The sequence below is a fragment of the Leptonychotes weddellii genome, chromosome X, assembly GCF_054177405.1.
Source record: "Leptonychotes weddellii isolate Sample4059 chromosome X, ASM5417740v2, whole genome shotgun sequence".
Classification (NCBI taxonomy): Eukaryota; Metazoa; Chordata; class Mammalia; order Carnivora; family Phocidae; genus Leptonychotes; species Leptonychotes weddellii.
Window position 1 is genome coordinate 102,070,561 of NC_138385.1, and position 25,011 is coordinate 102,095,571.

At 40.9% G+C, this 25,011-nt stretch overlaps 1 long non-coding RNA gene across 2 annotated transcripts in view; it reads right to left on the reverse strand.

The window, feature by feature from the left end:
• Positions 1-3,454: 3,454 nt before the first annotated feature.
• LOC145717907 (uncharacterized) overlaps positions 3,455-25,011 on the reverse strand; it is a 93,210-nt gene continuing 71,653 nt past the window's right edge. For both annotated transcript variants that reach the window (XR_014141417.1, XR_014141416.1), the window contains 3 exons: positions 12,296-12,400; positions 10,123-10,217; positions 3,455-4,711 (listed from right to left, as the gene is read on the reverse strand). This is a non-coding gene — a long non-coding RNA (uncharacterized LOC145717907). The remainder of the gene's footprint in view (positions 4,712-10,122; positions 10,218-12,295; positions 12,401-25,011) is intronic.

Below are 25,011 nucleotides of genomic sequence, written 5' to 3' on the forward strand. Positions count from 1 at the left end.
AAGAAATTTCATGGGAATCCAGAAAAAACTGATCAGTAATCAGAAAGCTTCGGTACCAAATGAAACATATACCCACTCATCTGTCCCCACCATCCACACCTCAGCTTTTGGAAAGACCTGCTGTATTTTTTAAAGATTGGGAACATTCTCAAAGTCAACCTGCTCCTGGTCGCAGGCAGACCCTACTCAGTCTCACCATGGTCCAACCTTCAAGTCAGATGCCAAATTGCCAAGATGTGTTTTTCAACATGAGAGATCACAACAATTCTTAAAGACTTCCCCCAGACCATGTTGTTTTATACACACACACACACACACACACACACACACACCCATCATGGGGCTCGAACTCACCACCCCAAGATCAAGAGTCGCATGCTCCATGCACTGAGCCCACTAGGCTTCCTTCTGTTGTCATGTTTTTATGGCAAGAATGTTAATATAAAATAGCATTTCTTTGGCAGAAAATAGATTCAATCTCCTTATCTCATAAGAAAAGTAATGAAGGCAGAGAGTGTAAATCATTCTTCTTCTTGACTGGAAAGGGGAAAAGACTGGTTTTCAGGGGATACTGTTTTTTATTCTCTAGGCACCTGAGCACAGTGATCTCAACATATTGGGAGAAACACAGTTGCAAGATGTTAGCAAATTGAGGTTGATCCTCTCACCATGAGGGAGCCATCTCATATTTCAACTAAAGAGCATGTGTTTTTTATTCTGCTGGACTCAAGCTAAAAATTCTTTTCTAAATATTAGTTGCTTATTTTGCTCACACAAATCTTGCCTCCCCAATGACTGCAGAATAAACGATTTTCTTATTCAGATACTTTCACTTGAATTGTGCATATAATTACTTCTTTTTCTTGTTCTCAAAGTAATAGATATGTATGTAAAGACAAGTTTTAAAAATTCTAAATACCCACTCATAAACCCCATACTTCTTCCTCCCAGATATAGATACAGAATATGTTGTAAATATATATCTGCAACAATGAATCTCATCACACATTCTCCCAACGATATGTTATTTGTATCTTTCCATAGCATCTTTCAAATGACAGCATTACCTCAAAGTTCAGGGTGCTATTCTCTTGGATGAATGTAAAATAAGCTATTGCATAATATTCTATTGTGAACAATTAAGTCTTCACTTTTTTTCTCTATAAAAATAAACACCTGGATTTGTGTGTCTTACATATTTTACCCATTCTTACCTTCTAGATAGCTGCATCTTTGGGCACTTTTGCAAATATTTTTATAACTAGTTCATTTGAAACAAATCACACTATCAAGAATTGTATACACATTACATACATTGCATATATATAATAGAAATTTGACTATATTCATAAATTTAACCCACCAAGATTGTATAAAGGTTTCCATCTTCCAGCTTTTTTTTCTTTTTTAGAAAATTCATGTCACTACTTTGTTAATTTTTTGCCAAAATAATAAGAGAAAAGTAAAATCTTGCAAAATTATTTTATGGAAGGAAGGATAGTAGTGAGTTTGGTTTTTTAAATGTTTATTAGTTAATTTCCTTCTCTTTTTCTGGAAATTGCCTGTTCACAAATTTGCTCAATTCTGTTTTGCTGTGAAGGGTATTTTAAGGGGTAAATAACAGATATCAACTTTTTGCTTTTTGACATAGGACCATTTGTTTCCAGATAATTGTCTAGTTTGCATTTTTACATCATTCATTTTGCATACAGAATAAATAAAATATCCAGGTTTTCCTTCACACTTTCATTTCTAATTGCCATGCCTGGAAATGCCTTCCTCAGCAGAACACTACAAAGGAGTCACCCATATTTTCTTTTTGTACTGTTGCAGTTTTGTTTACTCCATGTAATTAAAAAAAATCTATCTACAATTTGCTTTGTTGTGTGGAGTGAGATAGGAAACCAATTTTCATGAGAATAATCCATCTTTTCATGACAGATTTGGAGTGCTAGCTTTACGAGATCCTCCTATTTATCTGTTACTATATTCTTGTTTTTGTGATCTGTCTCTTCTAGCATATGTTTATTATTGCGTCAATTTTATGGTCCTATATGTTCCAATGCCCCATAATTTCTATTTTCAGGGTGTTTCTGGCTGTTCTTTCACTCCAGATGAATTTTTAAAGTCAATAAAAAGAATTTGGCTGGGGCTCTTTGAATTTTTGCAAATTAATTTAGGGAAAACCAACATTTCTACAATACTGAGCTATCTCAGTGACAATTTATGCCTCGTTTCTGAGGCACTACAATTTTCTTTAGCCTTTTGGCTTTCTTTATGTTCTTCTTTCATAACACTTGGTTGAGTTTACTCCTGGGAGCATAATTATTTTGTTTGCTACTGTGAATGCAATATTTCATACCTGCTATTTTTTGAGTGTCATTTGGGGATAGAAACGTTTTCATATAAATATCTTCCACAAATGAATTCTTGAGTTTTTTTTTTTTTTCCCCTAATTCCTTGTCAAACTCTTTGAAAAGTTTTTTAGTTACTAGCCCTTTCACGGGATTGTGTAAACATTTTGGTGATAACAGAATACTTCTCTATTTCCATCATGCTTAGAAAGACTACTGTTGTCTCACTGTCTAGCATGAGGGTGTAATTTGCCTTGTGTCACCTCCCAGATTCAGAAAGTACTAAGCTCTTCTGACTTAACTAAGGAATTCTGTTGCATGCTAACCTTTTTCAGATGTCTATCTGTGTGCAGATATCTATGTGCAGCAGCAAGAGAACCTTACTGGTTTGACTTTGTCATTATGACCAATCTCATCATGTTTACTAATGTTAACCTGGATAGAGTCTCAGATTTCTGGAATGGAACACTGTCATGATATGCTCTTTTAAAAAAAGTAGACTCATGCATGCATGCATTCAGTCAACCTATATTTGTCTGCTCCATACCAATACATGCAGTATAATGCAATGTAATGCAATTCCAGAGTGTGCAATGACTAAACAAAGTAATGCAATGGGAGTGGGGTGGTGTGTGACTACTGCAGACATAGTACCTAAGGCCCCATCTCTCTGAGGAGCTGATGATTTCAGTGAATGAACGATGAGAAGGATCCTATTTTGAGCTAGCATAAGCACTCTGAGTTGTGAATGGGTTTGGCCTTTTCAGTGAGCAAAAGGAACACGGGTTTGGTGTTAGGTTATTGACCAGTGCTGGATTTATTATCAAACTAATGAATCTTTGCAAGGCACTGCACCTAAATTCAGATTTTGTTACTTTATGTTCTTATTACAAATGGTTCTTTAAGCCTCAGATATAAAAAACCTGTATCTGCCTCTGCTGATGGAGAGTAGTGATAAAGATGAGGTCTGATTACCTGTCAGCCAGATGACACTGAGGAGTCATGACTTTCCTTCAAGGATAATGGAAGTTTGATAAAGAAGGGAGTGGCTTGACTATATATTATTATTATTATTATTATTATTATTATTATTAAATATATAAATATTAAACATATATTTTAAATTAAATATACATAGATTTTTACTATATATATGCACATAGATTTGATAGACTTCATTTTTTAGAGCAGTTTTAGGTTCACAGAAAAATTGAGGGAGGCAGGTTAAGAGATTCCTCTACAACCCCATTCTCCACTGTCAATGTCCCCACCAGAGTGGGACATTTGTTACAACTGATGAACATGCACTGACACATCATAACCACCCAGAGTCCACTGTTTGCATAAGTGTTCCCTCTTAGTGTTGCACCTTCTATGGGTTTGGACGAATGTATAATGGTGTGTATTCATCATTCTAGTATCACACAGAGTCATTTCACTGCCCAAATAGTGCTTTGTGCTCCACCTATTCATCCCTCCCTCCTCCTGATTTATATTTTAAAAATATCATTCTGGCTGTTGGTCAGATAATTTATTATATGAAGGGGACACTGGAAGAAGGAAACATGTTTCTGTGAGCTGATACTTTGTTTTGCTCCTTGCATTACTATTTAAAAGATAAAATTAATATGATTTCTGTCAGATTTGGCACTTAAAATACTTCTAAAAGAGGGAATTTTAAGCACTTTCTCCAAAATGAGACTATGTTTGTGTAAGATCTTTGGCATCACAGGATTCAAGAGAATATTTCCAATCTCCTTTCTATTATTTAGCTTCAGTGGACCTAAAGTAACTAGACAGTGGTTACTGTTCATGTCACCTCTCAGCAGGCAGACGTGCCAAGCTAGAGGTAGGCCACATTCCCCAGAGAAAGCAGTCTTCCACTGATGGGTTTGAATGTGATGGAGAGTTATGTTGGGGCCTGACTATACCCTTCCTTTCCCAGGTGTGGGCTATTTTATGTGTTTCCATGATATCTGTGTGTATTTCCAGTAGTATAATACCATACACGGACACATATATGCATACATGAATGCACATACACATATATCCCTAGACACACACACATACACAAACACACAGAGTCAATTCTTATTATCTGTGGCAGTGATGTTGTCTAAATCACCATGCATGCTGAATTTGCAAATCATGAACCATTGCTCCTAAGGGAAATGCAGGGCAGGGTGCCTGCAAGCCTCTGGTCATTTTCATCAACTGATCAATACATTACCTTGTTTTATGTGTCTTTCCACTTAAAGATTCCTTATTTAGGGGCACCTGGCTGGCTCAGTAGGTGGAGCCTCTGGCTCTTGATCCCAGGATCATGAGTTTGAGCCCCATGTTGGGTGTAGAGATTACTTAAAGAAAAGAAAAAAAAGAAACGAAACAGTTAAAAAATGACAGATTCCTTATTTAATATCTATTGTTGATTCATCCACACTGAATGCACATCCATCAGCACTGCATAACTCATGGCTGAACTAAACTTATCTCACACCTATTTTCTCGGAGGGCACACACGGCCGCCTTATGCTCAGGAACACTGGACAGCACGTCAGCACTATGCTCAGGGGTCACTGTAAGCTCTGCAATCACCAACCAAAAACACAAACCCAAGAACATTAGACCTCATAAAGGACACCTGTTTACAGTACAAGAGTTGAAAGAGGAAGGCAAAGCACAGACTTGTTCCAACTCAGCTGGGAATGTGGGTTTCTATCGACGAGAAATTTTTACCACTTGGCATGTCCATGGATGACTATGAAAGTATTGGTTTGGGGGTTACAAATAAACGTTAGCAAGTAAGCAGACGTGCACACATGGACTCCATAACGAGGACACACTGTGTGTATCTTCTGCAATATCCTGTGAGATTTCTGAGGGCAGGATGCAGACAATACCCGTCCTTCCTTGTTCCAATAAAAAGACCATCATGCCTTACCGTGGCTACTCCACAGACTAACCTGTTTTCACAAATTCGTAAATTACAGAGTTCTTTCTTTAAAAAACTTTGAAACCTGAATTGACAAAAGTGATAAAAGTGGGTTATCTCTGCTTGATTTCTGTCCTTCTCCTTGCCCTTTGGGATGGTACCATGAATTGTACGAGAACTTATTGCACGAGCAAGCAGCAACACTCTAGAAATGATGCTTTTCAGATTCGATTCTAGAATCTTGGCTCGGTGTGTTCTTCCTTACCCAAAACTGACTAACTCCCCAGGTGCTCTTGCAGTAAAAGACAATGATATTTCCTCTCCCGGATAAAGAGTGATAAAACACCACATACAATTCCCAGCTATGTGCCATTCTGGAGCTGTTTGTAGTGTGAAAATGTCTAACACAGAACAGCTGGTACCAAAATGAAGACTTCACCACCAACTGTAAATTGTACAGTCGGTATTTCAAATGCTCCTTTTCCCATCAAGAATTATTGGGTAGAATGGCCTCCTGGAAGTAATTAATCTCTGCTCAATGTGCAGCCCTGTTAGGGAGACGTGAGCCCCCAAGATCGGTGGAGACAGGTGATTTAAAGGGGGCTGCACAAAAATCGGCCACAAACATAACCATCTTGGTAGGAGGTCTTCTGGAGCATTTTCAACACATTTTTGTGTTATAACTCACCCCGCGTGAAGTTATAGAAGGACTGTGCTTACATAACCTGAGGTTTGATGATACAAAATGAAGCAAAATTAGACCTTAATCTGTGTCAACACCGAGTCAGTGAAGTTCTCAACATACTCCATCCCGGGTCTGGCAGGCGATCAGGGCATTGCAGCCAACAGAGAACACGTGTCTACCAGCTCTGCTTCTTGCTGCCTATGAAGACTGTGCTGGAAACTGTTCCCAGACATCCCAGGGCCTCAGAAACTGATGGTGGCCACATGTTCCTTTCCAGAGCCAACGTTCTGGAAGATGTGCCGACAAAGACAACGTGACTCCAAGAGAGCTGGTCACTGAATGTGCTCATTCTCCCATCCCCTATAAACCCACGTGAGGAAGCGTCTGGGGCTTCCTGGCCTGAAAACTTGAGGGCTCCCAGGGTATTAATGAGATGTTCCTAAGGGAACTGTTCAGAATGAAGGAACCGATGGGGGAAGGCCAGGAGAGCTGGATGGTCCAGTGACCCGAAAGAGGCAGGGCTGTGCTCCATCCCATTACTGACGGGTTCAGAGCAGAATGCCCATTGGGAGCAGGGAGGCTGGTGGGCATCTGCGTCCTGGGAGAGGAGCCAGCTGGATGGATTACTGCAGATCCATAGGGTACCTACAGCAAGACCCATTCCAAATCCCAAGTGTGGGCAGCGCTGGGCTTCCACAATGCCAGCAGCCATAACCAGGACTGGCTCTGGCCTCAGGCGGGGCTGAATTCTCCCCTGTGCCGGAGCTGGACAGGATGGGAAGCTGCTCAGGACAGAGGACACAGAAGTCAACTGTGCCTCTGGTTTGGTCTCTCATGGGACTTGCCTTTATTTCTGTTTCAGGGGAAATAAACTGGCTTCCTGCAAGAGTACTCTAGATAGACAGCTGCTCTAGGACTCAAAAGAAATGCTATTTGAACCAGAACAATTCTGGCACTCACACAGTCACCTAAGGCTACTGTGTTTTTGACATTATTACAGCATATTTGGACAGAGACACAATCTTGCTAAGAATAAATACCAATGAGATGCTTGCCTTTCTGGTTTTGCCCATTCTGTATGCATGATCATTTTACTGTTAGTTGGCAGTAAGATTCTAGCAGAGCGAAAAATCCTTATGTTACACTAAAAATGTCAGTCCAAAACCAAGAAAATTAGGACCTTACTTAGTCTTCATTCTCTAGTCTTAAGCAATTCCTTGTGGCTGAAAAGCATGTAAGAGATTAACATATCAGTTCTTTGTTTTTTGCTTTCAAATTCCACTAAGCTTAACATTTATGTGGCTATATGGATCAAAACCAGAATTTTAAATTTTGTTTTTAGGAATTTTGGTTTTTATCATTCAAATTTGTTTTTATTTCTGAGGTAGACCTAAAACTCCTTTCCCCGAAGTATCCTAGCCATCTAACATTTGAACCAGTGCCTAAATCTTCAGTGGTTCACTTTGTTTTCTCAAATGCTCTATCTTGTGAATGATAGGGTTAACTGAAAAGATTTTTTTTCCTATTTTGTTTTGCTTTCTGTAAATCTCAAAGGTTAGACTCCTGCTAATTTTGCCACAAAAGCATGTTGTGCTAATAAATCTCTAGGTATATCTGTCTTTGTTCTTGTCAGGGGAAAACAAAAACCAGCTATGACACATTTTTCAGCCTTTTTTCTAAAATGTGTTTCTAGAGGTCAGAGTCATATGGAATTGTGATGTTCTTGCATGGTACACATTTTCCGGTGCTATTTTAACAGCACAGATTTAAATAACATAAAACAAGAGCTATATTTTGGTTAATTGACTTTGAGTAAACAATAATTTACTTCAATCAAATGATAAACGCACATGTATAAATTACATCCACACAGAAGAAAGCTGAATAAAAATCCCCGAAATGTAAGTCAAAGATACTGCAATTTAATAAACCACCTTAAAGTTTTTTAAGTCAATCAGCAGAGAAAATATGATATGGTGGGCACTGAGATCTTAGTCCCAGGGGTGACTAAGCACAGCACCGCAGAGCTACATTTTCTTCAAGGGTGTTTGAGGAACTGCCTTAGGTGACTTTGTCTTGACATAGAAATCTTCACTTGACTCTATCTGATCTCCATTTAACGTTACTCCCATAGAACATGATTCATTGATTCCCAGAAGCATGCCCCACGAGTTACTCCATCTTGTCAGGTAATGGATACATAATTCACATTTTAAAAATCATTTTCTTTTCTTTTTTTTTTTTTGTGAGACAGAGAATGAGAGACAGAGAGCATGAGAGGGAGGAGGGTCAGAGGGAGAAGCAGACTCCCTGCCGAGCAGGGAGCCCGACGTGGGACTCGATCCCGGAACTCCAGGATCATGACCTGAGCCGAAGGCAGTCGTTTAACCAACCAAGCCACCCAGGCGCCCCAAAAATCATTTTCTTAACCTTTGATTTACCAAGACGTTACATATTCCATGATGCAGAAAATAGGATGTTTGTTTGGATTTTTGGTGTTACTCACTCTCTTCTCCCCAGTGTTTCATCCTTGGCACACAGTAACTGCTTAACAAATACTCATGGTAAAACGGGTGAATGAATAGTGAATTAATACTCACGGTTTAAAACAGCTGTTCCGTTTTCATGCTGAGGAAAAAACGTGACATTTTCCCAGGCAATCGATCACACAGTTTTTAAATCCCTTTCTATATGGCTATCTTTGGACTGTTACTTTAAGGAGCCAATAATCCTCAACATTTTGCTTCTCACAAATGGATGTTCATACAACTTTTTTTTGATGAACATCTTCCTGTGTTACTTATCATTTGAAACACCAAAAGAGAGGGACCAAATCTCTTTTGTCTCAGATCACCGATTTTGTCCTGGCCTTGAAACTCTCCTGGTCTGTACCTGGGGAGATGATTCATGTAATATAGATTGAGTCTCACTCCCCCCAACTGTGTTTATCTTGACTCTCCATGCTGTCTGTCTCACAGTGTGTCTACGCCTGTCAGAACGGTAACGGGATAACATATAGGAACAGTTTTTCAAAACCCCATATATAACTGCTATTGCCACCGGCCCCCTCCCCATTCATGTGTTGAAAGTGTAAGCCCTAGTGTTAGAGACGCGGTCCCCTGGGGGTGATGACATCAAATTGAACTGATGTACACCTCAAATTGAATTGATGACGGGGGTCGCACCCTCGTCAGTGGGATTAGCGCCCTTCTCAAGGAGACCCCAGAGAGCTCCCTCATACCCTCCTCCATGTGAGGACACAGCAGGAAGACACCTATCCTTGACCCAGGGAGCCAGCCTTCACCAGATACTGAATGTGCCCATGCCCATTACCTGGGACGTTTGGTCTCCAGCACTGTGGGAAAGAAAAGAAATGTCTGTTGTTTATAAGCCCCCAGTCTGTGGTGTTCTGCGGTCGCTGCCCGAACAGACTAAGGCAGTAACACACTATCATCATTCAGAATGGCCAGTGCAGAGTAAGACCAATAACCTCCTGAAATGCACAATACTGTGGGGCTGAGGGAGAAAATGAAAACAGACAGAAGATGACTCATTCCTACCTCGCTCATTAATCAAGCTATTGTATCTAAAAAAGTTTTTCTCGCTGACAGCATTCTGTAATTTTAAGGTGAGATGACCATACAAAAAACCCCCACAAAACAAAAACAAATCACCAGGCAATTCTTTACAACTACCTTCCTGAGCAATAATTTAAAATGTCAAGTGGTAATTTAGCCCCAGTGTCTAAAAGAACTGGAATTATCAGCTCTCTGTGGTCAACGGCCATTTCAGCCATTCTAGTGCCTGAATTGATTCAATCATTTACTTTTTTGGATATTCATGTTTAAAGGTCAGAATTTTCACGATTACTATTAGAAAGCTTCTTTCTCTGGGTTTATACAAAGTCCGACTCTGGTTTGCAACTGTGAGAACCTGGTTTCTATTAATCTTCCTTCTTTTTATTCCTCATTAACTCATACTCAAAGAGAGGATATGACAGGCTCACCCACACTCTATTAAACGTTTCCTTGTGTTCAGTGTGAGGGATGTGGCCAAAAAGCTGAGAATTAAGCCTGCAGTAAGAAATCCACAATTACAGAGGATGTGACCTTTGCAGATGCGCTCATGTCAGTTAGAAACATCGGGCTTACCCATGTTTCAGCAAGGTGGCGGAGATAAAATTAGAGCTGGCTTCTTCTTATGATCATCGTCTTGCCTTCTGATAATCATTGCTCTTCTGTTTTATCTGTTTTGAAATAATATATATAGATGAGATCATATATCACCATATATATATATCTTGATTATACATACCTAATATTATATAATATAGAATATATATAAATATACCATATAATGCATATGTAAATAAAATCATATATATTTGCCTACAATCCACTTAAACATTTGGTGTCTAACGTTACTTATACAAGAATACAAATACTGCCCAAATCTTGTTTTTTGTATACTTGGCTCTTGATTGTAATATTTTATTTTATTTTTTTTAAGTTTATGCATTTTTTTAGTGATGTCTATATCCAATGTGGGGCTTACGTTCACAACCCTGAGATCAAGTCACATGCTCTTCCAACTGAGCCAGCCAGGCACCCCTTCACTGTAATATTTTACAGTAACAAACAAAACCATATTCAAATGAAATCATGGTGTCCACAGTCCCTTGGAGTTCTCTGGCACTTGCTAGCAATCCACTTGCCAGAGTCTAACACAGAAATGTTTCTGTGAGACAAAAACATGAGTGTTTAGTGTTTATTAGTAACTAAAACAATGTGGGGCATTTGCTATAAATCTACAAAATAATATATTGTTTATGATGAATATTTACTCAAGCCCATAGCTAATCTTACATGAATCATCTTGTGAGGTGGCAAAATATGCAAGATAAGATAATGTTTGTGAGCCCGTGTTTACTTTACATGAGAGCACTACTTACATCTAAATGCTGAAAAAATAAAATTTTTAAACAGAATAATTACAATAAAAGTATCCTTAGATTTTAGTGTCATAGCAGAATCAAATATTGGCCATATTGGATTTGCTAAGGTCACATGTTATTGTCAAATATTCTGTGAAAAGAGAAAAATTCAGCGTATTTCCTGAAATTGTGGGGTTTAGAAGGGGAGTTGTTACTCTGTGATAAGAATGAATGCTTTAGGGCGCCTGGGTGGCTCAGTTGGTTAAGCGACTGCCTTCGGCTCGGGTCATGATCCTGGAGTCCCGGGATCGAGTCCCGCATCGGGCTCCCTGCTCGGTGGGGAGTCTGCTTCTCCCTCTGACCCTCCTCCCTCTCGTGCTCTCTGTCTCTCATTTTCTCTGTCTCAAATAAATAAATAAAATCTTTAAAAAAAAAAAAGAATGAATGCTTTATATTCCAAAGCAGATAAGGTTTAGGGTTTTTCACTGTTCACAGATAAATCATGAATCTATAAACTGGGAGCACTACTGAAGATAATCTCAGGGGTGCCTGGGTGGCTCAGTCGTTTAGTGTCTGCCTTCGGCTCAGGCCATGATCCCAGGGTCCTGGGATCCAGCCCCACATCTGGCTCCTTGCTCAACTGGGGAGCCTGCTTTTCCCTCTCCCTGCAGCCCTCCCCCACTCATACTCTCTCTCTCTCTCTCAAATAAATAAAATCTTAAAGAAAAAAATATAATCTTATTCGATTTTTTAATTTTCAGGATCTGAGATCCCTGAAATTTAATTGAGTCTCAACATGTAAACCTAATCCCCAGCAAATGGATGTCAAAGGGAACTCAGAGAAGCTTCCAGATCACCTTAGCCAGGTGCTATTATTAGCTATGCCTTTGAAATGCTCCCAAGCTGCCCATTTGCAAAGCCTTCGAGTTCACTCTATTCCAACTGTCCTTTGCTATACTTGAAGTCTGCACAGGAATCCCAGGAACGTCAAGCATGTTGCAAATATTAATGACACGTAAGCATGTGGAGCATGTAAAGGGCGTAACTTGAAGAAGATAAATATTAGCTCCACTTGACCATGATGTCAAATAAGGTAGACGCTGCCCAAACTCATACCAGGCCTGTGGAAATGGAAGACGGTCCACAGATTCCTTCAGTGACTAGAACCACACCGTTCCTGGCTTCCCTCATGAACTTGTTGAAGGCATTCCCTCCTTGTTGAAAGAGTTAACGACAAACTCTACAGGTATAACTGTATCCAGAGCTACTGTGACCATAAAACGCTACTGAGAACTGAGATGTCAAAGAACCATTCAGATGATAGATCGATTCTAAGTTATGCTGTGCCCAAGTAACATACAGTCGTTCACAAATGAGGAACAGGGACCTACCCGTCATTGGGTTGACGTGCTGGTTGAGAAATGAATAGGATGCAGAAAGTCTCACGTTTGCTTAGTTTGCTTGAGTAAGGGGCCCAATGAAGCAAACTACAAAACCTAAATAAGAAAAACAAAATAAATGTATATGAATACGTACTAGGACAAGGTCTATCTATGTTAGGCATTATGAGCCATAAAGAATAAACCCATGGGGGTGCCTGGGGAGGCTCAGTTGGTTAAGCGTCTGCCTTCGGCTGAGGTCATGATCCCAGGGTCCTGGGATTGAGTCCCACATCGGGCTCCCTGCTCAACGGGGACTCTGCTTCTCACTCTCTCTCTGCCCCTCCTCCCCTGCTCATGCTCTCTCTCTCTCTCAAATAAATAAAATCTTTAAGAAGAAAAAGAATAAGCCATGGCTGTTGTCCTTCAGGGGCCTGCATCTAAGTAAGAATGATGGGCCTCAGATGACCAAAGAGGTTTTAAATAACAAGCTGGAAATGACCCACAGAACAAACAGATTTTAATCAGTCTGTATGGGGCTCAGGGTCAAGGGACAAGGAATATAGAGTGACTAAGCTTCAGTTTTCTGAAGATTAGATTAGTTTGGATATATGAAGACACTGGCCCAGCTGATCTTCATTCATCAGAATAGCAACTGGAACCCAGTTCCCTGTCAAGAATAGCATAGAAACTCCAGGAACACCCATGGAACCCAGGAACACCTCCCTCCCCAGAACTGAATTTACCATAAAGCCAAAAGGGGGAAGGAATCCCCTGCTCAACTGAGTCAAACGTTTCTTCTCTTGATTCTCATTTCTGTCCTTCAATCTGCATTTCTCTAGGTCAGTTGGGAACAGGAAACCCCTCCCTCCCTAGAGGAATGCCTCCCACTACACCATGCAGGGGGAACCTTTGCTTCTGGTCCCAAAGGATGGATTTCATCACAACACCAGAATTGGCTCTCTATTTATTCACATTTATTCATTCACTCACTGAGTATCTACCAGATATTTGAGAGAAAAGCTCATTTCCAACACAGAATTCTATAAATACAATGCTGAATAACACAGGTGGGGCTCCTACCCTTAGGGATTTTGGCACGGCCTCTGCAGGCTTTCCAAAGTGTAAGGTGTGGGTTCTACAGTCTTAAACCATTGCATATGGCGCAGCCCAGACCTTTATGCTCTTGCACATCTTTCTCAAGTCTTCACGTCTGGAAATAACTGTTTACACTGGGACACACACAGCTGGACTAAGACCATGAAACACTTGGTAACTGAACATCTTTAATCACCATGTATTTTATAATCATATTGAGGACAGTAACATCCTTCTCAAAAAAAAAAAAAATTGTACATTCCATCGCTGTGACTCAACAACTGTCTGTGTCACAATGAATCTTATCTCCCAGGCCTCTCTGCCTCCAGAGAAGGGGTTTGCTAGGAAATATTCCCACAACTGCTTTAGAGAAAGGGCAAGATTGTCCAATGAGGGCATAGCTGGGAAGTGTTTTTCTGCCCTGAGATGAGCCTGGCACCATGATGGTAAGGGGGTGACCCGGGATTCAAAGAGGAGGCTGTTAGTCTGTGTGGTAAGGAATCCATGGGTTTTGGGTGTGGTATGAGAGTGGGGCTGGTCATGTGGAGTATGTGGAAGGAGATGATCATGCTCCAGAGACTTGACCAGGCTGACGGAATAGTCCCTTCACGGGGAGAAGCACTAGGAGGGGAGAGTACACAACAAGTTTGACCAAACTATATAAGTCTTGAAAGGCAGACTATCTTTATCTACTTTTCACATTTCCTGCAGCATTTTGCAAAGTCTTGAATCTCAAATGCAAGGGTGTGAATTTCTTCTGGAGATCCTGAGGAGGCATTAAAGACCATTCAGAAGTCATCAAAGCATCACCACGGGAGGGAAGTGCCTGCGTGCTGTAAGCTGTGGGGTTTCCAGAACCACCCTGACAGGCCGTGGCCTTGTGTTCCATCCCCCAGCCTGTGTCTCCGTTTGCTAACCTTTCCCCGTCATGTTTCCTTCCGACACATAGCAAATCAAGGGCATCAGTCTGCTGCAACTTCTTAAGCTTTTGAAAGAAATCCTGAGCAATGTCTTTCAGACCCAGAGCAAGGACATTCTGACTGCTGCTTTACTAGAAGGGCATTTTTTACCCTGGTGAAATGAGGTAAACAAAAAATGTCAGGTTGACATTGATTTCCAGGTATAAAGTAGGACAAAATCGTGGTGACTATAGGTGTCCACACAATAAAATATTCACTGATGATTTTTCTTTATTTGCCACTGTGTTATGTAAGAATGTGGTAGCTCTCTTTCATAAATCCTTTTTTTCATCTTTCTGCCCAAGGAGACCCCAGTTAGGAATCAAGTGAAATGTGGAAGTTCCAGAGAGAGAATCTCCCTCCAAACCTGACCGTGTTTTGTGGAGAGATTGGACTGAAGTGAATGAAGTGAAGGGCATTCTAGAGTTGCTGAGTACCAAAGTCCGGTATAAGTGATCTTCTCTAAGTGTGTGTGTAAGACTGAATATTTGCACCCGCCCACCCACAGACATGCTTATAAAGATACATAATGAGACAAGGTGTCTTATTTTATTTATTTGAATCAACATGCTTTGGGGTAAGGCTCAATTCATCAAGAGCTCCAGTGAAGACAGACAGCAAATGCATGTCTCTGCTATTCATTTTCCCTACACATTTTTACAGAAACCACCACCTCCACCTCTGGTAGGGAGGGAAACTAATAATTTTGTTTTAAATATTCTAGGAAAATATATGCAGAAAGTTTTACTAGGTTCTATTAGTTATTCCAACTCCTGCGTACCGAAGAGCCTTTTCAAAAGTAGCCGAGACCTAGTGCTTGAGGTCTTGCGGGTGAGATCTTGGGATGGGGGTGTATTGGGAAGAGAGGTTTGCGCAGTACCTCCTAGCGCTGGGTCTCAGGCTGGGCAGGCCGAGGACGGCCTTCCTAGCTGTACGTTTACAATTACTTCAAGTCTGTACAGGCTCAGGACCTGTTAATGAGTGAGTACATGGGGCAGAAGCTGAAATTGGCGCTACATATCGCTTACAAAACAAAGATAGAGCTTTTGAATTGCAAATTTTGAGGTAGAATCCTGGCTCATGAGAATGTTCGGCCAAATTATTTGCAACCTGGGATGTAAAAATAGGCAGCAAAGTCTAGACCTGTTCTATTTACTTTCTTTTTTGCTGCTGCAGAAGTTTTTTTTTTTTTTTTTTTCTTTCTTTCTTTTCTTCCCCTTAAAAGAAAGTGACTGGGCTGGCATGTTCATCAAAGCAATGTAGTGAGAATGCACTCTGACAGACTGCATTAACGATGTTGACTTGTGAAAACAAAGCGTGGTTTTATAATACACATAAATTATATGCTTTTAAAAAACTGAAGGTTCAGAATTCTTTAATGATACTCAAGCAGAGCAAAATGGAGTTTTGCCTATTTTTCGTTTTAGCACTTCAAAAGATTTTTTTTGGGGGGGTTCCATGGCTGACAAAACTCAAACAAAAAAGATAGCACAGCACATTATAGTTTCCTAGTTGCATTTATTAAAATTAAATTTAAGTGAACACATATTTATTAAGTAACAACTGTGAGCCCAAGACTGTGCTGCATACTACTAGGGATATAAGGATGGACTGCACTATGTCAGAAGACATTTAGGAGAAAGTATGTCCTCCCATGAGTAGTCTACGTGATGCAATGAAAAATGTGAACTATATGACTTGGAAAAGTTTTTTTTTATAAAGATTTTATTTATTTGAGGGAGGGGGAGTACAAAGGGGGAGAAGCAGACGCCCCGCTAAGCAGGGAGCCGATGCAGGTCTTGATCCCAGGGCCCCAGAATCATGACCTGGGCCAAAGGCAGACAGACGTTTAACCAACTGAGGCTCCCCTGACTTGGAAAAGAACTGCGTGATCTTGAAGAAGCACTTGGTTATATTTGGTTGAGGGTTCATAAGATAGCTTATTTAAAACCAAGTGATGATCTACACATTTCCTCAGGAACAGATACAAAAGAAGCAAATATGGAGAGAGATTCCATAAGCAAAACCAGCATGAACCAAGGGCACATCCAAGCCGTGTTGTGGTGGACATTCTGATTTTGTGTCTAAAGCACATATAGAGGAAGCAGCAGAGACAAAGCTGGATAAAAAGGGCAGTGACAATTAAAAATACTAGAATGCTATGAAGATTTGGTAAGAAAATGTTACGATCACAGCTCTGCTTCAGAGTAACTAGTCCTAAAATGGTGTGTGGTTGGACTGGTGTGAGATATGAGAAGATCCACCAGGGTTCAGGTTAAAGAGTTCTTTCATGATTTACAAGAACCTGAAAATGATACAAACAACAACGAACTTGAAACTTACATGTCAGGAAACAAATAAATATATAAATAGGTACAACTTACAGCAACATCAAAGATACCAAATGCCAAGAAATAAATCTAATTATATGAAAACTTTTACATAAGAAACAACAAAAAAAGTGCTGAGAGAATTTAAAGAAGACCTAAGTAGAGAAAGGGATCATGTTTATAGATTGGAGGACTCAATTATTTTTAAGGTACCCATTCTCCCCAGCTTGATTTATAGGCTCAGTGTAATCCCGATCCATATTTCACCAGGTTTTCTGTAGCAATTGAGAAGTGGAGTTCTAACGTTCATATGGAAAGCCGAGGGCCTGGATTAGCCAAGGTTCTCCTGAAGATCAAATGTCAAGGGTTTAAGTTACCAGATATGAAGACATACAATGAAACTACAGTAATCAAGACAGTAGCACATTTGTAAAACACATAAAACAAGAAAAAAGTAGCACAAGAGTAGACAAAAAGATCCATGAATAACAGTGTAGAATCTGTAGGATGACCCATTTACACAGTCAGCTTACTTACGAGAAGGCACCGCATCAGTTCACTGTGCGAAAGGACTCTAATTAAGTAAGTCATTTTGGTTCCACTGGATATCGATATTTTAAAAAAGGAATCAGTACCTTTACATCAAATAAGTTGATATAAAATAGATCAAAGACCATCTGTAAAATGCAAATAGTGCAACGTATAGCAAAAACCAGGAGAGTATGTTTATGGACTTGTGGTGTACGACAATTTTTAACTAGGACACACAAATCAGCAGGCATAAAAGAAAAAAAATGGTAAATTGGTTTTCATTAAAATTAAGAATTTTATGCTCATCAGCAGACATCAATATAAAAGTTAAAGGATAACACAGAATGTAGGACATCACAGTCTCAAAAAAACAAAACAAAACTAAAACCAGGATCCGTAGTACGTAAGGTACTACTCCCATAAACCACAAAAAAAGACAACCGAATTAAGCATTTTCCAAAGACCCGAACTGACACTTTCCAAATGAGGATTTCTGAATGACCAATAAGCTTCTGAAAAGTTCTGCCACATCGTGACTCAGCAGGAAAATGCAAATGAAAGCCAGAATGCATACCACTGTGCAGCCCCTAGAATGGATGACATCGCAACAAGTCGAAGACCGGTCAAGCATCCACACGGCCGTGAAGGGACGGAAACCACTCATATGGCCGGTGGGAGTGCCAACTAAAGCCAAACACCGAGTGACCCCACAGGCTGCAGTCTCCTTCTGGGGCGTGTAGCTACGACCACTGCACACATATGTCCAACAAAGGCAGGAGCGCGTTCATCGCGCCTTGATTGGGACAGCCCAGATCATCACCAACAATACAATGGATAAAACCAACCACAAGATGTTTTTACAAAAAACACTACTGAGTAATAATAAAAATACAATGAACTACCACTGCATGGAAGAACATGAACAGATCTCAGAGACATAATGATGAGCAAGCGAGAGCCAGAATCAAAAGCGCGCTGCGTGACGATTTATCTACAGGTCACGAAAGGCAATGCTAATCTGTGTCAGTGGATGTATGATAGTGACTCTGGATGAGAAGATGATACTGAGTGAAAAGGAGCAAAACAGAGTCTTCTGGGGTCCTGGGAATATTTATATTTTGTCCAGAGTGATAGTAACATAGATATATTCCTAAGTAATATACCACTGAATCTCACACAGATTTGTACAGTTTACATATATTAGGCCTCAAAGATGATAATTTTGAAAATCTCTGATTTTTCCCCTTCACCTACTATGTGGTAAAATGTTCCATTTTAACAACAACAACAACAACAAAATGTTTGTAAAGGCATTTTTTTAAAGAAAGGGGACAAAAAAATCGATTTCTGGTTCTTGTTTCCCAGAATCCATGCACATATACATTTTCAAATACTATGCATTTCAGCAAAATGATGGAGAAGAAATATATTTTCTTCGCTTTATTGGGAAAAAAGGGGACTCTGAGGCTATTAGAGGCTATGCATAAAATGAAACCATCTCCTTTTATAAAAATGATAGCCGTGATCATTTTATACATTGGTATTTCAAAAGAAATGTTACCCAAAAGAATTATTACTGTATCTGACAATTAACAGCCCTCACTTCATTTCAAATATATCTTAAAGTTATTCTTGGAAAGAAAATGGCCCTTTGGTAATATACATGACATCATGTGCTGAATTTGCAAAGATGGGCAATATTGACTGGAATAAATTCATAATAGCAGTAATAAGTTTCAAACAGATAGGCCAATATTCACTTTATATACCTCTCCTTCACTCTTTGGCACATAAAGACATTCATGGAAAACTTCACCGGAGGATCTAAGGGCTCACGTGTGAAAGTGATTCAAATTCAACTAATTTTAAAGCATGTAAGTAATGATGTAAAATGCAGTCGCATCACTGGAAAATTCCTGTTGGTCAGTAGTTTAGGGATTGAAATGATTTTGAGTAAGTATATTCCATAAAGCTCTTGCCACAGAGAAACATCATCTCAGGATATTTTTTTATTAAGTTTTTTGTTTGATTTCCAGTACAGTTAAAATACCGTGTTATATTAGTCTCAGGTGTACAATATAGTGATTCAACGATTCCATACGTGACTCAGTGGCTCATCATGATGAGTGTGCTCTTAATCCCCATCCCCTGTTTCTCCCATCTCCCCACCCACCTCCCCTCTGGCAACCACCACTTTATTCTCCGTAGTTAAGAGTCTGTTTCTTGATTTGTCTCTCTCTCTCCTCCCCTTTTTCTTCCCTATGCTCATTTGTTTTGTTTTCTAAATTCCACATATGAGTGAAATCATATGGTATTTGTCTTTGTCTTACTGACTTATTTCACTTAGCATTATACTCTCTAGATCCAACCATGTTGTTGCAAATGGCCATCTCAGGATATTTTAATAAAAATAATTTGATATTAACAGAAGCAAACGGTACTGGCGTGCTTCCCGTGTGTAGGCACGTCAGACGCGGTGAGTGCAAGTGCAGATGTGCTAGGAAGCAGAGCCAGGACTCAAACACATGTCTCTCTGGGTCCAAACCCTGCGACTTTTGATTTTTGTCTTCTTTCAGGTAATATCAAGAGGCAACAGGGCACCGTAGTCAAGACCGAAGTGGCAGAATTCAAGTAAAGCCGGTTCCCTTCCTAGCTCTGCCACTCATCATTTCTGGGAACTTGGTCAGATCTCAACCTGGTTCCTTGAATAAAAAGGGCCAATGATAATGCCAACCTCACAGAGTTATTATGAGAATCAGATGGCATAATGCATGGCAAGTCAGCGGTACAGTGTCCTGCATATAGTGAGTAAGCCTTATTTACTACCCCGTTACGTTTGGGTGGGGGCAAGTTTTCTTGCTGTGTCCTCAGACGGCCTTTCTCGGTGGGCACACACCTCTGGTGTCTTTCTGTGTGTCCTAATCTCTTCTTAGAAGGACGTTAGTCATATGGGAAAGGGCCCACCCTCATGGCCTCATTTTAACTACCTCTTTAGAGACCCTATCTCCCCTATCTCCAAAAGCAAGCACACTCTGAAATACTATGAATTTTAGGGGGATACAGAGAGCAGTTAAGGAGTGCATAGGGACAGGAAGCTTAGCAGAGAAGAGGGTGGCTGTGTTGCAGAGTGTAGTCAGTCTCTTCTGATAAAATGACACTTGATCCCAGATCTTGGGACATTAAGGACCAAGTCAAGTAGGTGTCTGGAGAGAGTGCTCTGGGCAGAAGGACCTAAGAGGAAAGTCTCAGAGGCAGGAGGAAGCTCAGGTTATTCACAAAAGAGTGAGGAAGAGCACGTAGCTGAACTGAATGAACAAGGAGGTTGCAGACAGGGCATCGGCCCATCTCCTGGAGCGTTGTCGGCCATCGCGGACTTGACTTTGGTTCCGGGAGACATGGGAAGTCACTGGCAGGCTATGAATGGAGGAGCGCCAGGCTCTGACTTCGTCTTGAACCAACGAGGAGTTGAGAGAAAGTATACTTCAGTTTTCAGTGCAGTGAGCGGTGACGCCTCCCTCACGTCTTCACACCATGGTGGACACACCAATGCAGCGGTGCTCACTGGCCTCTAAGTATCAGAGGGAGGACCGTGGCAGGTGTCTCTAACTCTCAAGAACACGTAGGGGAAACCAAGTCTTTTCCTTGAGGCCACCATCTGATTTCTTATTATCACCTCCGTAGATTTCCTTGTTTTAACCAAACCAATTATTGGATCTTCCAATAACCTTCCACCACTGTATTTCACAATATGTAGACGGTATCTTGTAAGCTAATTACTGAATTATGGGTGGCAAACGCAGAAAGCAAGGCATTTCCACAGGCCAGTGTACGTCTGAGAGTAAAATTTATCTGTAATTTGCAAGACAATACCTATCATGCCATAAATTGTTACTGCTTGGTGACGTCAAGAAGAGATTTGAGTTACAGTATTGCATTATTGAAAACCTGATAAATGTCTGTTTAATTGATTTTTCTCCCCTAAAATAAGGCAGATTGTCAATACACCAGATACTTTATATAAGAGCTATATTTCACTTGAAATAGTGTGTCCCAGAAGCTTATTGGATGGTTTAACTAGTGAGATTCATTATTTCCTTTTTCTTATAGTAGGTGGTAGCCAATTCATCTGCATATCACTACAATTAATAAGGCTCCCTTTATACTATCCTCCTGAAATTAGTGGGGCCTGAGCTAAGATGTTTCAAGCAATGAGAATAAGTGAGATGTTGGAGAAGAGACGATAAATCAAGGTTGGATATCGCCACCACAAAATATGTGCGGCATAACCTGATTCTCTTGTAAGATTGTTCTACAGAATTCTTCGGGGGAATAAACCACCTTTTCCATTACAGTTCCAAGATTTTCCCTGCTCTTGCTGACATAGCCTATTAGCGTCCCTGATTACGTTCAAGAGACTTAGGGGACTCTGGGTTTCATCGTGTTTGCAAAACGTTACTCAGAGATCAAAGTGCCCCCTAACATGGCAGCCTGCTTAAAGCATAAGGTTACTCTGACGGAGCCGATTCAGAGCTGCATGTTTCGACACACACTGGAAAAGACTAAGCTACTGGAATGGTAGACAATAAAGAAACAGAGCTCACGCTTGCTCCTTGTCACAGGATATCATGCTCCCTCCTCACGAAGATTGGAATGACATTTTAAGATTCTTTTCTCATCTAAATCTGGATTTTGTAAGACAATGTGCATACGCATTTCGAAAAGCATCACTCAGGGTGAAATGGTCCAGAGGATGGTTCGCATATCCAACTTTTAATCAAATATGTTCTGTGACATTAACTCACATAATTTAGAATTGCAAAGGCCACCTTTCAAGAAACTGGTTATCGGCCTAGAACCGTTTTCCAGCTTCTTCAAAAGCCGCCACTGGGTGAATGGCCGTACTGGCTGGGGGGGCTGTTTTCATTCGTAGTGTTGTTCCTGGACATCAGCACCGGATTCGATAATACTGTGCTTCGTTTTTTTTTAAATTATTTTTTATTACGATGATAGGATAAGATTTACCAAAATATACTACCTGCTGGGTTTAAGCACAGTAAGAAATAAGAGCATTTAAGTACCCAAGTACTGGTAAATAGTTAACCCAATAAGCCTAAGTTTCTACCAATTATTTCGGAACTTCAGTCTGGTTTTCTCTTCTCCTTCTGATGAGCCATTACCTCCTGCCTTGGGTGGCACCTGCCCAGAGGTGTCCTGGATCTCTCTGTAAGGAAAAGCCATTTCTCTGTGCCAAGTAGCTATTTCTCCTTTCTTTTCCTTCCCTTTACAGAAGACTGGAGCAAGAACAATACCAGTGCTTCTGCAAATTCTATGATGCTGCCTCATGTCCTCAAACAGATTCTCTCCAAAGCGGGCAAGCATTTTCCAGCACGGAAACCATCTGGAAAAACCACAGACACTCAGAAAGCATCTCAGGGTTCTTGACAACAGAGAGTTGTCTTCCTTTATCCCAGAAACGACCCCTTAGGGAAGGGAGAGCAGGTATCATGATCGCCATATTCCAAAACAAAATACGTCCAGAGACTATACAGTTGGGCAACGTCCAGGCAGCCATTGATGGGGTGAAAGTTCTGGTAGATGTGGCCTTTGGACGCCTCACTTGGAGATCTGTTCTAATTCTATGTATTCAAGTCATAGCTTTGCAGTTTCAAAATCTATTGTTTTCAAGCTTTCCGGTTAAGTTATTTCTGTACCCACCAATCTAAGTGGATATAGATACCGCTACATCCCCAAATTCTTATGTGGAAGCCTGAATCCCCAGTGAGACTGTATTTGGAAATAGGGCCCGTGAGGAGAGAATAAAGGTTCAGTGGGGTCCTATGGGTAGGCTCGTAATCTGATAAGACTGGAGCCATTGTAAGAAGAAGAACAAGAGACCACAGTCTCTCTGTGTCCATGTCAGGACATTTTGAGAAGTGGCCACCAGCAAGCCAGGAAGAGAGTGCTCACACACCAAACCATGCCAGACCTCCATCTTGGGTCTTCCAGCACCCAGAACTTCGAGGAAATAAATTTGTTGTTCAAGCCATGAAATCTGTGGGATTTTGTTATGGCAGCCTGAGCAGACTAATATAGACACATTAGTATGATTTCCAAACTGTCCACCATCTATTTTCTCCCATACGAAAGTCATGCATTGTTATTTTATCTATTGTATATATAATACACATATATGTACATATGTATACACACATACATATGTCGTTGGGGTAGGTAGAATAACAGCCTCCAAATATGTCCATGTCCTAATCTCCAGAACCTGTCGCTATGTCACCCTACATGGCAAAAGGGACTCTGCAGGAGGGATTAAGTGAAGGACCCTGAGATGAGGAGGATATTCTGCTGACCCAGCAGGCCGATGCCATCACAAGGGTCCTCGTGAGAGGGAGGCAGGATGGTAGGAATCAGGGAAGGATGCGTGACAGCAGAACTAGAGGCTGAGTGTGGGGAGGGGACCCATAAGCCATGGAATGCTGGAATGCAGGGAGCCTCTAGAAGCTGAAGAAACAAGAAAGCAAACTTGCTCCTAGGCCCCGGGAGGGAACGCATCCTTGCCACATCTCAGTGTTAGCCCAGCTGAACTGCAAGAACTTCAAGATCCTACCTTTGTGCTGTTTACAACAACTACAGTTTGTGCTGAGCTATTTAAGCAGTAGTAGGAAAATGGTCCATTATTCTAAAAAGGAAATCTGGGGGCACCTGGGTGGCTCAGTCGGTTAAGCATCTGACTTAGGCTCAGGTCACGATCCCAGGGTCCTGGGATCGAGCCCCATGTCGAGCAGGAGCCTGCCTCTCCCTCTCCCTCTGCCCACCCCCCCAATCCATTCGTGCCCTATTGCTTTCTCTCTCAAATAAATAAAATCATTTAAAAAAACAAATAAAAGGAAACTCTGGGAGCAGAGTTAATGAAACAAAATACTAAAAATTAAACTGAATTCAGAACCCACCATTAAGGTTTGAGGATGGGCTGTTGCAAAGCCTCACCTACAAAGAATCAGGCATCTACATGTTTTCAACGATAATTAAAAAAAGATTTAAACCCTAGATGCGTGCTCATATGTCTCTTCAGGAAGCAACAACTTAAACCTTCAACGGTGCATCCTGTATTTCGCTAGCGTCGGAAGAAAATGTTGCCACACGTATGGACACATCTTGAAGCAGAATGCACAGTAGGAGGAGAATCAGGGGGACCTGCACTATTCAGGGGTATGACCACAGGACCTAACTGATGCCTCCTCAGTCGTACAAGGAGCCTTCTGTTGCTGCTTCACGCAACTGAAGAGAGATGCCCCTTCCTGTTTGTTTGGATAGTCAGCACATTGGGAGCTCCTAATTAGTATGAGTCTTTTCCTTTGTGGGTAGTTCAAAGTCAGCAGGAAGTTGTCTGAAAGGAAACACTGCACGTTTAACATTTCAGGTAATTTTTCCGACCTTGAAACACTCACGCTAGTAAAATAAATGCCTTTGGAAAAAGAAGAGAGAGCTAGTTATGTTGTCCTTTACAGGAGACTGAAAGAAAAGAGTCCTTGGAAAACAAAGGTCAGAGGTCACAGTCTTTCAACCCGAAACCTGAAATCTGCACTTCTCCCTGTTTGGGGTTATGCCCGGATCCACCGTTACTCCATGTGCCTGTGGCTGTCAATCACGACCTCCTCCATAATGGTTCAGCCCTTTAAGAGCACAGCTCATTGCCTTGCCAGGACCAGTTCTGAGTCCTTCCCCCTTGTTGGTTGGTTGGTGAACCAATGGCCATTGGAGAACAGGGTCTGGGTCTGAATTCCACACGGTTTTT